Here is a 17,487-nt window from a genome sequence, read left to right as displayed (position 1 = left end):
CGCAATGAAAAACCAGAAAGACTTGGAAAAAACAGGTGTGTACAGGCAAGGATGAATGCCAGATATGTGGTTCAGCTTCTGTGCCCTGAAGAACAGACTGAGGGTCACCCCAAATATTCCTTGGGTAAGTTCCAGCAAAGCAGAACTAAAGATCATAAGTGATCATTTGCTGCTCTTGTTATGTTTATGCAAACGAACAGGATAAATTAAAAATGGACTTAATGTAGTCCCTTTAAAGACAAGGAGGGTAACCTTAGGGAGAAAAATCATTATTCAAGGAAAATCACAATGATCAGTAGTAGACTATAAAATAGGGCAACTAACCGTCTTAAAAGTTTCTTCTCATTTAAAATATGGTTTCACTTGAAAATTAAACCATGTCTGTGATATCATCAAAGATATTCAAGTTGCAGGCAAATAGAATTTCAAGTGCCTTGCAACTGGATGTCTTCCCAATAAAACAGTCTTACAGATTTAGAGACTTGTTTGTGGGTTATGTTACATAAATTAACACATGTTTTCTGTTTCCAAAGGACATAAGCCTATGATCGCATTACCTGAGTGATTGTCTGTACGCAGAAGCCTCACTTAATCCTCTCTGCAGCGCTGCCTCCTGAGACTCAACGGTTTGACTGAACTAAATGGCTGGGTTGGGGAAGAATGGGGTGGTCTGTGGGCTTCACTTTAAAACGGGTTTCTCTTTTCTATCCTAATGGCTTGGACAGAAAAGGCCCAGAGGTCTGAGAGGGGGAAAACCTAAACTATTTACCTCAGCCCAAACTAAGTATAATAGGCAAAAGGGTTTTGGACAGGTGAGATGTGCCTAGCACACCTTCTTACAAAGAAGCCCCTTTTTTTTTTTCCTAATATGGAACATTGAAAAATTAATCCCTGCCTTTTGTCATCTAGTAATTATGGATTGAATGATGTCTTTTAACCCTTTTTGCCAAATCTGTTGCCCCCAGAACACAACAAGGACACCAGCCTGTTAAACCAAGCACGCCGTTGACCGGAGACAGCCAACTGACCTGGAGTCTGCACGATCCTTCTCCATGTGGGAAGGCCACCCTCCCCTCCACACCCGCACTCTTATTAGGGTTTTCTGGACCCAAGGGTAGGTAGGACGATGACCATGTCCAGCTTGAAGCAGCTAGAAGAGCTTGAGACCTTCGCCCATTGTCCTTTACAAGATTACAAAGGGTCCTAATATTTGAGAGGGGGGGATAGTTAATTTTTACGAACCAGGGGTATGGACTTGGGGGGATTGCTGGGGGAGGGGGGTGCTGGGTGGAGGGGAGCAAGGGGGAGAAAATTGGAACTGTTGTAACAATATAATCAATAAAAAACATTAAAAAAAAACAAACAGCCTGCCTCTGATTTACAGCTAGTTGGACGGAAACATGGGGAACAAACTTGACTTGCCATTAGTGTCCAAAGTAGGAACAGTCTTGTGTGACTGAACTCTTTACAATCTCTAGGTAGAAAGGGTCAAAATTGGGTTAATTGCTTGGTGGTAAGGGAAAAAAAATGCTGTTATGTAATATTAAATTTTATTACAAAATTAAAAAAAAAAGAATTGGTGTCATAACTGAATTTGCATTCCTCCAAATTTCCCATATGTAAATGAAGGTAAAAATGCGGTCATAGAGTGTTAAAGCTGAGATGTGTTTCAGGATGGTTCGTTTCAGCCTGTGTCTTACCCAAGAGAAAACTAAGTCACATACTCAGAATGATACTCCCACACACTGCAAGGCTACCCTAAATAAAGATTCTTTCTTATTTTAATACATATTTTTCTGCTTCATGAAAAATTATTGTCTCACTTTGGGACTGAAAAGGGAAAAAAATCAAGATAAGAGATTAAACCAACAAATAGAAAAGTATTATAAAAATGTGGTAGCAAATAAAAATTGAAGTTATAGTATTATCTTTGGGAGTAATTTTCCAGAATTTTCTAGATTTTTCAGAATAATACACTTGAAAATTTGTTTTTAAACTTGTATTCATTCCTGATATGTGTATTTAAAGCTATATGAACTCAAGTACAGTTATGCTCAATCACATATATTTTGTAGGTAGTATATTTTTAATTAGATTCTCAATAATTCCTCATATGATTTATTTTTAACCCAAATATTATATTTCATAGTTGCATAACATTTACTTTTTAAATACATAGATTCTGTAGCTAAATTTGGTTAATAATTTATAACTACTACATATGCAGAATATAATGGCTGTATTGAATAATTCAATGAGTCCTGCTCTAGGACTGAATGGATGGATTGAATGGATTCTTGTAAATGTTCTCCATGTGTTCTCTGCTTGCTGGTTGTAGTTCCAAAGGCTTGAGATTATTCATTGTGCCACTCAGTTCTTCAGTATCTCCTTAGTTTGTCCTTGCTTTTTCAATGTCTGTGCAACAGGTGCTGAAATCTGTGACAATACCGATTTACCCATTTCCATGTATGCTGCAGTCAGCTGGTATATTCTGAGGTGCCATAAAGTGCATATTTGCCAAAGATGATCACATTGCATCAACCTAGTGTTCACTGTACCAGAATGTAATATTCTCCTTTTTCTTATGATCATTCCTACCTTAAATTCTACTTTGTTAGATGTTAAAATAACAAGATGGTAGAAAATAAAAAATACCAGAAATACCTAGAAATTAGTTATATTGAAATTACCACCTGTCAAAAATATGTGAAACCCAAGTAAGCCATACATAAAAGGAAATCTGTTTTTTTAAACTCATATGTTGGGATTAAAAGGGAAAAAAATAAGAGGAACTAACCATTGCCTACGGGTTGAATTATATCCAACACAAATATAAATTTAAGTATTGAAGTCCTGCCTCCCCTGGAATCTGTCGATATGACCTTATTTGGAGAGAGGGTCTTTGCAGATGTAATAAAGTTAAGATGAGGGTGGGCTCTAATCCAATAACTGGTGTCCTTATAAAAAGAGGAAATTTTGGATGCAAACCCAGAGAGAAGTCACATGAATGTGGAGGCAGAGATGAAGTATGTGTCCACAAGGTGAGGACCACCAATGACTTCTGTCAAAAACCCCCACAGCTGGAGAAGGCAGAAAGGACCCTTTTCTAGTCCCTGAGAAGAAGCAGGGCCCTGCAGACACCTTGATTTCAGACTTCTGGTCTCCAGAACCAAGAGGGTATAAATAAATGTCTGTTATTTTAAGGCACCCAGTTTGTGATTTGTTACACACCATTCAACTTAATACATTGACAAACTAACAGAGTAAACCTAAATAAATATGAAGCAAGAAAAAAATAAATATAAGAGATGTAATCAATTAAATAAAGAAAAAAAGTAGAGAAGATGAACAAAATTGAAAAGTGGATCTTTGAAAGGATTGGTAAGATACCTAGACTTCTGCCAAACCTATTTAAAAGAGAAAGGGTAAGATAAATATATTACAGATCAAAATTTATAATCCATGATCATATTCATCTGATGCAGAAAAAAAAGTATTTTATAAGGTTCAGCATTCATTATGATTATTAACAAACAAAAAATAAAATGTCAGCAAGTGAGCTATAGAATGAAACTTTCGTAGATTGTAAAGATTGTATAATAAAGTAAAAGTAACTCTAGATAATAACAAAAAATTAAATAAGAGAATTACAAAGAACTATATGGTATTATAAGCCAATGTGAAGTAGATAAACTTCTAGATCATATGAGACCAAAATCAGCAAAAGGAAATGGAGAGGTCAAACCATTGAATACATATGAGGTCAATTGATGTGAGAGTTAAGAAGACCATGTGTCTCCAACAATGTGGGATTAAACACCATGAAGGTAACAGACAAAATATAAGAGAATTTATTTGTTAACTAGCGACAAAGAATGACTTCTTAAACAAAACTTATGGCAAAATGTTGAATGGAGACTACAGCAGAATTAAGAATGTCCATTCTTAATGAACCAGACAGGGTGTGTAAATTTTGACACTAGGTTTAGATGAGAGGCTGGGTGACTCTCATGTTGCTCCTGGCATGTTATATTGATGGTGAAGTTGCACGGGAGAGCTGGCAGGTGACCTACCAGGCTAGAAGATCCTGAGTGTTCAGTACGAGAAACATGAATGGGTACTTGCTGGCCTTGGGAGATGGAGACCCCGGTGAAGACTGGTCCTGCAACAGATAAGGACTTAGAAACATAAGTCGAGAGGTTTTTCAGATATTGGTTTGCTAAGTAAGTGGCGTTCACTGGGGGCTGCGCAAATGTGGAGGAGAGCCACAGGCAGCAGGTGGTGCCAGGATTCCCAGACCTGTAAAGCAAGCTGAGTTAAGTGGCTTTTAAGAAGCCCATTCATGTGTTCTACCTTTCCTAAGGACTGGGGCCAGTAGGGAACATGCAGTTTCCAGGTAATGCCCAAAGTTGTGCTGACCTGTGAAGTAATTTTAGAAACAAAGGCCAGGCCATTATCAGATTGTAGGGATTGAGGTAGTCCAAACCTAGGAATAATTTCTGTTAGTAAAACATGAACAACCTCATTTGCTCCTTCTGATATAGCAGGAAAAGCTTCCACCCAGCTGGAAAAGATATTCACTAACTCTAGTAGATACTTGACCTTATTAACTAGTGGCATGTGGGTGAAGTCAATTTGCCAATCTTGTCCTGGAATTTGTCCCCTGGTCTGGTGAGTAGGGAACAGTGGAGGTCTAACTCACCCTTGAGCTGTCTCCTTTTGGCAAACTCAACATTGGCAAGTGATTTTCCTGAGGGTGCTAAGAAGTCTGGTGTTATGTAGGGTTGGTGCCAACAGATTAGTGAGAGCCTTAGGTCCCAGGAGTCTTATCCTGGGCTAGGCAAAATACTCATTGGATTTCTTACCAGCTAGAATGGGGTCATTGGCAGGAGAGTTTGCCGGTCAGAGGAGTCTGACTTTGAGCAGGCGGTGAATAACCGGCTGCAGACCCCGCATAGCTTGTGTGCTGAGAGGATACTGAGACTAACCAGGGAACGAAGCCCCAGGCTTGAGGGTGACCCATACCGGCTGGAGGTGCCTGGCTACTGCTGGGTCCTCAGTATCCCAAACAAGGGGGTTAACATTTACACTACAATGGTGCAGGTGATGAGGGGGAGCTTCTTGCACTAAAGCCAAAAGGAAAATGGAGTTAGCCTTAGCCTCTCCATTTAGATTAAGATATAGGGATGCCCTTAGTTTGGCTAGGATATCTCTTCCCAAGAGGGAAACTGGGCATTCAGGCATAACTAGGAAAGAATGAACAAAGGTTGAGGACCCTAATGTACATGTGAGAGATTTGGTAGTTAGGGTTTTAGTACGGACCCTTTTAACTCCAATAACAGAGATGGGGGATTGGGTATAAAACACCCACATGTTCAATAAGGAATACATCACCCTTGTCTCCACAAGAAAGGAGAATGACTTACCTGCCACCGCCATGATTGTCTTAGGTTCAGCCATCGAGACGGTCAGAGATGGAGGCTCTGAGCCCGAGCACTGTCAGTCATCAGTGGCAAGCCCCAACAGATTGGGGATGCTGAAGTCTTTGTCCTTTCATGTTCTCTTTCAGGTTGAGCTGAACCAGACTGAAGCAGTATACAGCAATGCCACCCCACTCTCGCCCCAGTATGAAGCCAGAGGACAGTCGACCCTCAAATGTCCCTTCTGTTCACAGAATGGATAAGGACCTGGTGGGGGCCATGGTTGGGACCATTGTCATGCCCAATGACCTGTTTGCTTACACGCGAAGCATGGTCCTGGAGGAGGCTTAGGCAAACCTTTGTTCCCCTGACTTTGCATGGGCTGACCCATTATGGCAGTAGCTAACAAAAAGTATTTTTGCTGCTCCCTTTTTAATTTTTGTTGTTTTTCCTCCTCCTCTCTGTTATTAAAGACTCATAAGTCAATTTGAATTAGGTTCCTTTGGGGAGTTTTGAGTCCATCCTCCAGCTTCTGTAACCTTCTTCTAATACTGGGAGTGGAGTGTGTAATAAAATGGGTATTAAGATAGAGTTTGCCCCCTTTTGAGTTGGGGTCCAGGTTGGTGTACTTGAGAACAGCCTCTGTAAGGCGGCTCATGAATGAAGCTGGGTTCTCAGAGGTCTCCTGCATAATGTCTACGATTTTGTCATAGTTGACAGCCTTAAGGGTAGCCCTACCCATGCCTTCAATTAGGCATGTGAGAAGATGAGACATCTTAGCCAAATCAGGGAACCCTGACTGATAGTTCCAGAGAGGATCTGCAGTTGAAACTGCAGTGGGTCTGGATGGATTTCTATTCAGATTCTGGACATGTAGGGTGCCTGAAAATATAGAGGCGGTGGACAGAAGACTATCTTTTTCCTCTGGGGTGGTGGAGGAGGTTAGGATGACACAGACATCTTGATATGTTAACAAATATGTCTGAGTTATATATTGGAACACCTTGCAAAAGTGGGTAGGATCTGTGGAATAAGACACTAGACAGTGCTCAATTTGGGCTAAATCTGTGCGGGAAAAGGAAATATGTACCCAGACAATGCCCTCAGCTCCTGCCACTTCGTGAAATGGGTACAGGCCTGAGGATTATGGGGAGAATGATGGCGTGAGCGCAGCCCAAGAACAGATGTGGGGAGGCCAAATTAGAGGGGTTGATTCGGGTGCGGAACTAGTTTGTCTTCCACCAGTGAGTCAAGAGAGGGGAGAAAGGAGGGAGAAGGGTTTGCTGGGGGAGAAGAACCAGAGGGAGCTGTTGACTGGGAAGGGGCAAATCGGGAGGCAGAAGGGTGTCCAAGGTCTGAGGGGTCTGTTTCTGTAAAAGACGAGGATGGGGGTGAGGTCAGGGGAGAGTGTCAATGCAGAGGAAATGTAGGCGGAGGTTAGTTGAAGGAGAATGAGTTAGAGGGGGAAGTAGGAGGAGCAAAGGGATGGTCTGCTGTGAAGAATTAAAAAACCTCTGTGTATGGAACTTTGGGCCATTTGCCGTTACACCTGAGGTAATTGTGGATATCAGTAAGAATATGGAGGTCAAATCTTCCATATTCCAGACAACGGCATTTGTTATCAAGAGGATATTGAGGCCAGGTAACATTGGAGAGAGAAATTAGCTTTCTTAGCTTTACCTAGGACCCTATTTTAAGGGTCCAGAGGTTCCAACAGAGACAACCCAAAGGGGAATCCTTTGGAGGTAGGGATTGATGTGCTCCCATGGCGCTGAGAGTAATGACCCAGAGGGTGAGCCTGTGAGAAACGTTCACAATAAAACACTGGGACACAGGACTTTAGCAGTAACTGAGGCAGTTGTTTATTCACAGATCTGCAGCTCTGGGCACAGCCAAAAAGCCAAACCAAGGTGTGTGCGGAAAAGATGGAGCTTGCTGTTTTTATCCTAACTCGAGTAAAGCTCCCCCTTTCCCTCTCCCCCTCCTTCTCCGTTTTTCCATGCTGTATACTCTGGGGTTACAATCTAATGTGATTAACTAAATTAACTGAGGGTGATAATTAACTCAGGGTGATCTGGTTATAGGTCTATCTCCAGCTCTTCTTTGAAATTTTCCTATCTTGTTTGCTGGGCTGTCTAGCTACATTTTCTCATTTCCCGGAGTTTGGTGATTAATATTGCCCCTCTTTGATCTCAGATATTCTTTGTTCTCAGAAGCATTGGTGTTGAGCTGCAGAATGGCCCCTTTCCTGATTTGTAAGTATGCTAATACTGTTAACTCTGGTTCAGAGACTCTCTAATTACATTTGCCCTTTGCTGCTAATTATTTTCTACTGGTTTGGGAGTCACTAGTTTCCTTGCCCCTTACAATATCCCCTGTCTCTTTTGAGAAATTGACTACTCAAAACATTTTATTTATTTCTTTAAACCTAAGAAGGATTTTTCAACTTTTTTTCTTATAGCAAAAATTCCCTTTGGCTTATAGGAGGAGGAAATTATGAAAAGTTTCTGGCATCTGTTTAGTTAGTGCAGTCTCAATTAGTCTCTGAACTAAACCTCTGATGCAGGGAATAATACAATAGCCTACAGCTGTTAGAATGCCTGTTACCACTATGAGGGATACGAGAGCTGATGAAATAATTCCTTTTTCATTGCCAAACCAATTTTCTAACTATCCTGTTATAGGATTGTCGATGCCTGAGTTTTCTGCTAGTTCATTTGCTAGGGTAGTCAGTCCCTGCAGAGCCTTAGTGATACTTTCATCAGGGGCTGTATTATTAGGGATAAAGGTGCGACACTGCCCCCTCCACCTGAGGATTAAACATACACCTCCTTTTTCTGCCAACATAATATCGAGTGCCAACCTATTCTCCCAGGCCACTTAACTGGTGGCATCTAATTGTTGAGCTATTTCTTTTATAGCATTCCTAGTATAATTGATAAACCTTTGCTGGTTATAATAAATGTAACTTATTCAATCAATATTTTTATTAATGGTTGACCACCAGAAGAGCACTGACTCAAACCCTGCTGCTATTTGATTTTTAGCTTTAAATTTATCTGGAGCTTCTCTAGGGACCCTAAAGACATCGATGTAGATGTGAGGATTGAATGATCCACTAGGCGTTGTTGACCTCTCTCTTTTGTCACTATTTTATAGTTAAAATCCCTCCCATTTTCTTGGGGTCTTGGAAGAACCAAAGCCACCTGTATAACCAAGACACTAACTACCAGCCATAGCTTTGCAAAGGAAATGCAAAAGCTGTCCTCTCCCCTATTCCACAACCACAGGCTCTGGGGAACTCCTGGGGACCTTCCTCTGTAACAATCTCTCCTCTCAGACTTAAGACCCTTTATAATCTTGTAAAAAACAAGGGCGAAGTTCTCATGTTCCCCTAGCTGCTTCAAGCTGGACAAGGCCATCATTCTATTTACCCTTGGGTCTAGAAATCCCTAATAGAGTGGGAATGAGGAGGGGAGGGTGGCCTTCCCACATGGGGAAGGATTTTTGCAAAGCCCAGGTCAGGTCAGTTGGCTGTCCCTGGGCAGCAGCATGCTTGGTTTCCAAGGTCTGGTACTGCTGAAAAAACACTGGCATCCTTGTCGTATTCTGGAGGCAACAGATTTGGCAACAGGGTTAAAAGGCATAATTAAAATTATAACCACTGGATAACAACAGGCAGGGATTAATGTTTAATGTCATCCATTAGGGAAAAAACATTGGTTTCTTTGGTGAAAGTATGCAAGGCATGTCACACCTGTTCAAAGCCCTTTGTCCACTAAGCTTAGTTTGGGCTGAGAGGAATATTTTAGGAATTCCCCCTTCTCAGACTTCTGGGTCCTTTCTGTCCAAGCTATGGGACAAAAAGAGAGAAACAACTTTTAAAGTGAAGCCCATAGACTACCCCACACTTTACCAATCCAACCACTTAGTTCTGCCAAACCTTTGATTCTCAGGAGGCGGTGATGCAGATGGGCTTTTTAAATGAGGCCTATATGTATAGAAAATTACTCAGGTAATGAGATTATAGGCTTATGCCCTATGCAAACAGAAAGAAAAATATACATGTTAATTCACATAACATAACCCACAAACCAGTCTCTGAATCTGTAAAACTATGGAGACATTCAGTTACAGGGCCTATGCTGGAATGATATTTAATAGTGGCAATTTGACAGGTCCTCCTTGCCTATAGATTGAACATTTTTTGATGATGCCACAAACCTAGTTTTAACTTTTAAATGAAAACAAACCTTTAAAGACAGTTAGCTGTACTAATTTATAGTCTACCACTGAACACTGTAATTTTTCTTAAATCATAATTTTTCTCAATATTACCCTCCTTGTTATTAAAGGGACTACATTAAGTCCAGTTTTAATTTAGCCCATTTTTTTGCATACACACAAGAGTAGCAATTGATTATATATTATCTTTAAGCCTGCTTTCCTGGAACTTACACTAGGAACATTTAGGTTGACTTTCAGTCTGCCTGGGCTGGAGCTTGAACTAGAGTAGAAAATTTTTGCAAACCCCCACCCCAAGGTGACAGTTGCCCCCAAGCAGGTACAGAATGTCAGTTACATGTATTGGGCAAACTCCCATAGTAACAGTTGCCTCCCAACAAGTGCAGAATGTTATCTTTGTGGATGTACGAATTAGCCAAGCATAGATACCCTTAGCCCCACTCCTGCTTCACAACGGTTGTGTTGTGCTACTACCCCAACTAGCAACCCAGGATATAGGTTTATACTATATAAGCAGCTTTGTACTGAGGCTCGGGGCTACTCACTTGAATCCCTGCATGGAGTGAGAGTGGGTAGTCGCTGGCCAGCTAATAAAGGCTCTTTAAATTCTAATTTGGTTGTCTCCGACCATCTGGTTCTCACACTTCGTCCACAACATTTGAAGGCCCCAGCGAGACTCCCAGCCTTGGCTAAACATGGGTCGTGAGACGGGCCCGCCACCAGACCCATCTCAGGGGGAGATCTCTGAGAGATGTCCTTCAGCCCCGAGTGGGACACTGGCAGACGGACGCCCTTCCTATCCTAATTGACTACATAGAGCCGTTTGGATTCTTACCGGTAAGGACTTGGATTCCGAGGGAAACGAATCCTTGGGTTGGAACAGGGGTGTGCCAAGGGGGTCTCAAGGGAGGGCCGGACGTGGCATTACCTCTGAGACCTGGTCCTGGACCACGACGATGGCCGGTGACCACAGGTTTGTCTGTCTTAAGTGTCGTCTTGTCTGTTTCATCTGTCTTAAGTGTCGTCTTGTCTATTCCGTATAACATGGGTCAGACCGCTTCCTGTGCTCTTTGTATGCCTTTGCAATGTGTTCTTAAAAACTTCCAGGAATTTAGGAGGTGGGCTTCATTCTATGGGATGCCAGTGAGCCCAAACCAAAACCCCTGCTTCTCCCAAAACCCCACTGGCTTGATTTCTTTGTTAGAATCTATCTTCTTCACCCACCGCGATGCCTCTGTAAAGCAGTGCCACCTTTGGTGAGCCCCCGGGGCTTTGTGCGGTCCTGTGTGTCTAGCTGATGTGTGGCAGGACAGAAGCCGCAAGCTCCAGTTCAGAGCAATTCCCTGCGCCTTCAGCAGACACTTGGGAGCTGCTGGAAGCCCTGACGGTCCAGTCTAAAGTAAGCAGCAGACAGCCTCGGCGGCAGGTGAGTGGCAACCCATTTAGGCGGCAGGCTTGGACCACTGCCATTGAGACTTGGTAGAGCTCTTCTGGTTTGGTTCTGGGTTGTGCTGCCTGTAGCCAATGCTGTTCATCTGCTCTCAGAGGCCTTGGCGGGGTTTGAGTGGAATTGTTTAACCTCCGAGTGAATGTTATTTCCTCCTTTTGTGTGACTCCACGCACTTCAGTCTATGGAGTCTAAGTGGGCTCTAGCCTTGCAAGAGGAGAGGCCGAGCAGGCATTTGTTTGGCCTCCTTTGGGACCTCCCAGCCCGTGTTTGTCTGCGCCTAAGGGGAACATAGCTCCTGTACCTTGTGTTCCCACCCCTGATTGTAATCGAAATTAAGTGCATGTTTGTAGCAATCACCTTAGCCAACACAAGGGGACGCCAGTCCAAGCCTGCACCCACAGTTCTTGACTGTGTGCTCTGGAATTTTCCCAAGTTCCAGGGACAAAACCCCTCCATGAACTCTAACACCCTGGGAACATTCTGTAGGTCAAAGTGGCCTGCTTTTGGGATTGGGTAGCCCCCCTGAGGGTACTTTAAATAAGCATAAAAACGGTCAGAAAGGGAAAGTTTATTAAGAGATGTAGCAAGGCAGGAGGGAGCGGTGCAGTGAGAAAGTGGCTCCAGCTCCGCACTTCTAACGGGAAAGTGTATAAAACAAAACAAAACAAAAAAACAAATAAGGTATTATCTAGCACATGGCTGGTCAAGGCCAAACAAACGTGGTTTGGTTTAACATATTCTGTAATCACGGGAGGCTTCTGGCTCCCGGATCAAAATATTACTATCTCCCAAGCAGCTGCAAGTGCGGGGAGGGTGGGTAAGGGAACATGAAAATCAAGGCTGCCAATATAGGCAGTGTATTTCATTGTCACAGAAAAGCCTAGGACCCTCTGTACCGTCTCCCACTGCCTTGTAGCCCTGGCCAGCCGGCGGCCAACCAGGCAGAGGCACTGGGAACAGACAGTGCAGTGTGATCCGGCTCCTTAAAAATTCCCCAGAGAAATTGCTTGCAGCATTTTTTTCCACCCAAGGTAACTTCTAGCAATTCAATTGGCATCTGAACACTCCCTGCTGAAGCTGCAAAGAGAGGCAATGTTATATTTGCTAGCCAGACAGCCATCTAATCCCCTTGCTACAGGTTACAGAAACAGCAGGATGTCTGTCTCTCCAATGAGAAGAGAGGGGGAAAAAAAGTGACACTTTTAAAACTCAAGCCGTTTTTCTTCAAACTATGGTGCAAGCGGCAGTGGCAGCATCTTGGCTGCCAATCAACAATAGTTCTAAAGCTGTAACTAAAGGGCCCTTAATCTCTTTGCTGCTTCAGCAGGGGGGACATGCTTATATCTTAAGGAAAAGTGTTGTTACACATGAATAAAACTAATGTCCATTCTAAACATCCTCTTCAATAGGAAAGGAAAAGAAATGATCAGATAGGCTGCTATAAAAATATGAAAAAGCAAACATCCTCTCTGTAAGGAAATTGTCCAGGCCTAACAAAAGTTTCCCAGTATAGACCCTGAATAGAATAACAGGCTGGAGAATAGGGCTCAAATAAGAAACCTTAATAGCCTCATCATCAGGGGAATCAAGGAGTCCGTTCCCCAAGCACAGAATGCCCAAGGCATTCAAGATACAGCTCCATCAGCGTTCCTACAGAAGCTCAGGAACTAGATAAGAAAATATTCTAGTCTAAATCCAAAGAATGCTGTAGGACAGAAGTCAACATTATAATAGAAACTGGCCAAATATTTGTAAGAAATCACAAAAGATAAATGCATGTGCCAAATAGAACAATTGAAATACTCCTCAGGAAAGCTCAAAGGTATAATTTAGAAAAAGAAGCAGGAACTTCAAAAAGCTGCAGAATATCTCTGCAAATCTAGGAACTTTTAGCTGCCAGATCTGAGTTTGAGTATAGTCCTTCACCGTATAAAAAAGAACAAGAATTAAAAGCATGTTATAGTTAAATCTAAAAAAGTAAAGGGTATTTAAAAGGTTTGTAAATGTTGCAGAAGGTCTGTGGAAAGTCGTAATAATAATAAAAAGGTTATGAAAGTTTTAAACCTGGGAAAATGAAACCTCAACTGCTTGTGTTCTAATTTTATAAAAGCGTACTATCGTCTGTTCTGCTGTGGAATTCTCTGTATCTGTTTTTGACCAATAAGACCTAGAAAAGGTTGTCTGTAAACCAGTTGGCAAAAATTTCTTTTGCCACCCAGCACCCAGGAAGGGTCATTCAGGGCAGCTAAGTGCTCCAGCCTGGGCAAGTGAACATGTCTCTGCCGAGGGCATGTCTCTCTAGGAGGCCAGTGGACATACCAAAGAAAGAGGGCCTAGCTATCTGTGTTTTGAATTATTGCTCTGTTGATGCTTTGAAAGGAAAAATTAAAGTTTCCCAGGGAAATTTAAAACTTCACATGAAAAAAAGGGAACCAGGGAAAGTATAAGGCATGGAAATAAAAAGTTTGTTAAAAGTTTATAAAGGTTTTGAAAAATATCATATGGTTTTAGTAATAAAAGGTATAATGCATGAAAATGCAGTTTTGAAGGACAAGGATTTTCCTTTACACCTTTATATTCTTCTCCTTACCTGAACCCTCCAGTATTTGGCATTCTAAAGAAGACGTGACATACGTTTCTTTGCATAAAACTAAGAAGACCAATTGTGAATAAAGGTATTGTATAAAGGTTTTGTTAACCAAGACTTTGACTAGAATGTCATAGTGAAAGAGGCATGCTTAGGCTCTGGTTGTTACCAGAAAGCCCTAAGGAACTAAACTTGACTTTTAAAGCTAAGAAAAGCCCGTAAAGAAAAAGCCTGGCACCTTGGTTAGTTTTGCGGTTCATGGCAATCTTTCCAGGGAAGGAACAAAGGTTACTTTCCTGAAAAATGGCTAAGGAACCTTAAGGCACAATGAAAAATCCAAAGGACTTGGAAAAGCAGGTGTTTACAAGCAAGGCTGAATGGCAGGTGTGTGGCTCAGCTTCTGTGCCTTAACGGGCAAACTAAAGGTCAACATAAAAGTTCCTTAAGTAAGTGCCAGCAAAGTAAACTTAAAAATCATATGTGATCAATCACTGCTTTTGTTGTGTTTATGCAAATGAACAGGCTAAATTAAACCTGGACTTACTGCAGTCCCTTTACAGACAAGGAGGGTAATCTTAAAGAGAAAAATCATGACTCAAGGAAAATCACAATACTCAATAGTAAACTATAAACTAATGAAACTATCTATAAAGTTTATTTTCATTTAAAGTTTGTTTTCATTTGAAAGTTAAACCAGGTCTGTGACATTATCAAAAATACTTAATTCACAAGCAAAAGAAAAAAAAAAGTCAAATGCCTTGCAACTGAATGTCTTCCAAAATAAGACAGTCTCACAAATTTAAAGACTAGTTTGTAAATTGTATTGTGAAAATTAACATGTGTGTTCTTTCTATTTTCATAGAGCATAAGCCTATAATCTCATTACCTAATTGTCTGTACATATAAGCATCACTTAAGAAGTCCATCTGCATTGCCGCCTCCTGAGACTCAACGGTTTGGCTGAACTAAGTGATTGGGTTGGTAAAGTATGGGGTAGTCTATAGGCTTCACTTTAAAACTAGTTTCTCTTTTTTCTATCCTAATAGCTTGGACAAAAAGGGCCCAAAGGTCTAAAAAGGGGGAAATGCTAAAATATTTCTCTCAGCCCTAACTAACTATAGCAGGTAAAAGGGTATTGGACAGGCGTAACATGCCCTGCACACCTTCCTCCAAAGAATCCATTTCTTTTCCTGATGTGGGACATTGAAAAATTAATCCATGCTTTTTGTCATATAGTAGTTGTGGGTTAAATTATGCCTTTTAACCCTGTTGCCAAATCTGTTGCCTCCAGAACATGACAAGGAGGCCAGCTTGTCCAACAGTGCCAGCCCTTGGAAACTGAGCATGCTGCTGCCCGGGAACAGCTAACTGACCTGGACTCTGCAAAATCCTTCCCCATGTGGGAAGGCCACCCTCCCCTCTACCCCCCACTCTTATTAGAAATTCCTAGACCCAAGGGTAGGTAGGACCATGACCATATTCAGCTTGAAGCAGCTAGAAAAGCATGAGACCTTCGCCCATTGTCCTCTATAAAATAAAGAGTCTTAAGTCTAAGAAGGGGAATTATACAGGGGCTTCATTCCATATGGGCCTAGAAAAGTTTTAGCCCTAAGGTCACAATATCGCCCTTTAATCACCATGACTCAAGGATTTGAATCTCCAAATAAAACCAGTGGGGAATGTGCTTGAGCTTGAACTAGAGTAGAAAAATTTTGCAAACCCCCACCCCAAGGTGACAGTTGCCCCCAAGCAGGTACAGAATGTCAGTTACATGTATTGGGCAAACTCCCATAGTAACAGTTGCCCCCAAACAAGTGCAGAATGTTATCTTTGTGGATGTACGAATTAGCCAAGCATAGATACCCTTAGCCCCACTCCTGCTTCACAACGGTTGTGTTGTGCTACTATCCCAGCTAGCAACCCAGGATATAGGTTTATACTATATAAGCAGCTTTGTACTGAGGCTCGGGGCTACTCACTTGAAATCCCTGCATGGAGTGAGAGTGGGTAGTTGCTGGCCAGCTAATAAAGGCTCTTTAAATTCTAATTTGGTTGTCTCCGACCATCTGGTTCTCGCACTTGGTCCACAACGTTGCCCTTCTGTTACAGAATGGGGGTGTCCAAAAACCCCCAGAGCTTGCAGCTGGGGGATGGGGAAAAGGAAGCAGCTTTTAAGATGCCTTTGCATGCTTGGGGCTACTGGCTAGTGTCCATGTTACACAAATGGATTTGATACTTCCAAGGCCCAAGAAGATGTGAGGGGTCTTGGACCATGGGATGGTACTGAAAGAGCTTACAGAGCCTGCATAACATTCTGTGAATGATCAGAACTGGTTACCACACCCACTGCATCAGAGGACGCAGTCAGGGATTTAAAAAGCAGCTGCAGACATTTTAGCGGCGCTCTCTCTATGCGGCTTGGTGAAGGGGCTCTTGCCATGTGGTTCTGAGAAGCTAGGTTCTCCATTCGGATTAAAGAAGCTGAGTTCTCCATGCGGTTTTGAGAAGCTTCTCCATGATGTTTTGAGAGGGAAACACCATGCGGCTTTGAGAAGGCAGTTTACAAGGAGGCTGAGAATCCATGCGGTTTTGGATTGATAGCTGGTGGGCACCACAACACAGAAAGACCTCCCCAATCAGAATTGAATGATTGGCAGCTACCGGTAAAGCTGAACTGTGTCTAGGAATTAGGGAAACAGTATCCCTAACTTTTCTAAAACTAGTCTGGTTTGGTAGGGGGAGGCAGAACTATGTGTTTGTGGGTGTTTTAAAGAACATAAGACTTAACGGCAGAAATCCACAAGTAATCTTAATCTATATAACTATTAAATAAACAATTCTTTTTCTTTTCACTGGTATTGAAAGTTATAATTCTGGCGGCGGGCATTCGGGCCCCTAACTAAAAAGCCTGTGGATTCTGTTTCAAATCAGAGCATCCCAGGGGTTCTGTTACACTTCTGGGCACAGAAGCTGAGCCACACACTTGCCTTCTGGCCTTGCCTGTAAAACCTATTATTTTCATAAGTCCTTCAGGTTTTCCATTGTACCTTAAGGTTTATCCTAGCCATCTTTCAGGAAAGCAACCTTCATTCTGTGAGAAATGCCCACAATAAAACTTTGGGACACAGAACTCAAGCAGTAAACGAGGCATTTGTTTATTCACAAATTTGCAAGTTTGGGCACAGGCTAACAAAGGGCATGTACCAGGGCTTAGAGCAGGCCGCTTTTTATCCTAAATTCAATTAACCCCTTTTCCCTCCCCTTCCCCTTCCTTTTCGTTTATCTCTACGGGATACTCTGGAGTTACAATCTAACGCAATTTACTAAATCAACTAAGGGTAGCAATTAGCTTATCAATAAGTTTCATTAACTTGCTGACCATGTATAATTTCCAGGTGATAAATATTCCATGATAGGTGTCCCTTACACTCTGGGTTATTTCTGACTGTTTATGTCTCCAGTCTCATGTCTCCAGCCACAATTTCTGAGGTGATAAACATTTCTTAGCTCTGACAATCTGTGTCTCTAGCTCCTCTTGAGTTTTTTAAACTTGTTTACTACATGTTTTTTTTTGTTTGTTTGTTTGTTTTGCGGCTAATCATTTCTTACCAGTTTGAGTGTCATTTTTATCAGTACCTCACAATTCCTTCCCTAGAAAGGTTGCCATGACCGCACAACCAACCAGGGTATTAGGCTTTTTCCTCTTTGGCTTTCATTAGCTTTAAAAGTCAATTCCTGTTCCCCAGGGCTTTCTGGTAACAACCAGAGCCTAGGCAAGCTTCCTT

The sequence above is a fragment of the Furipterus horrens genome, unplaced genomic scaffold, assembly GCF_987537825.1.
Source record: "Furipterus horrens unplaced genomic scaffold, mFurHor1.1.pri manual_scaffold_10, whole genome shotgun sequence".
In the NCBI taxonomy this organism is placed as follows: Eukaryota; Metazoa; Chordata; class Mammalia; order Chiroptera; family Furipteridae; genus Furipterus; species Furipterus horrens.
This window is presented reverse-complemented; position numbering follows the sequence as displayed.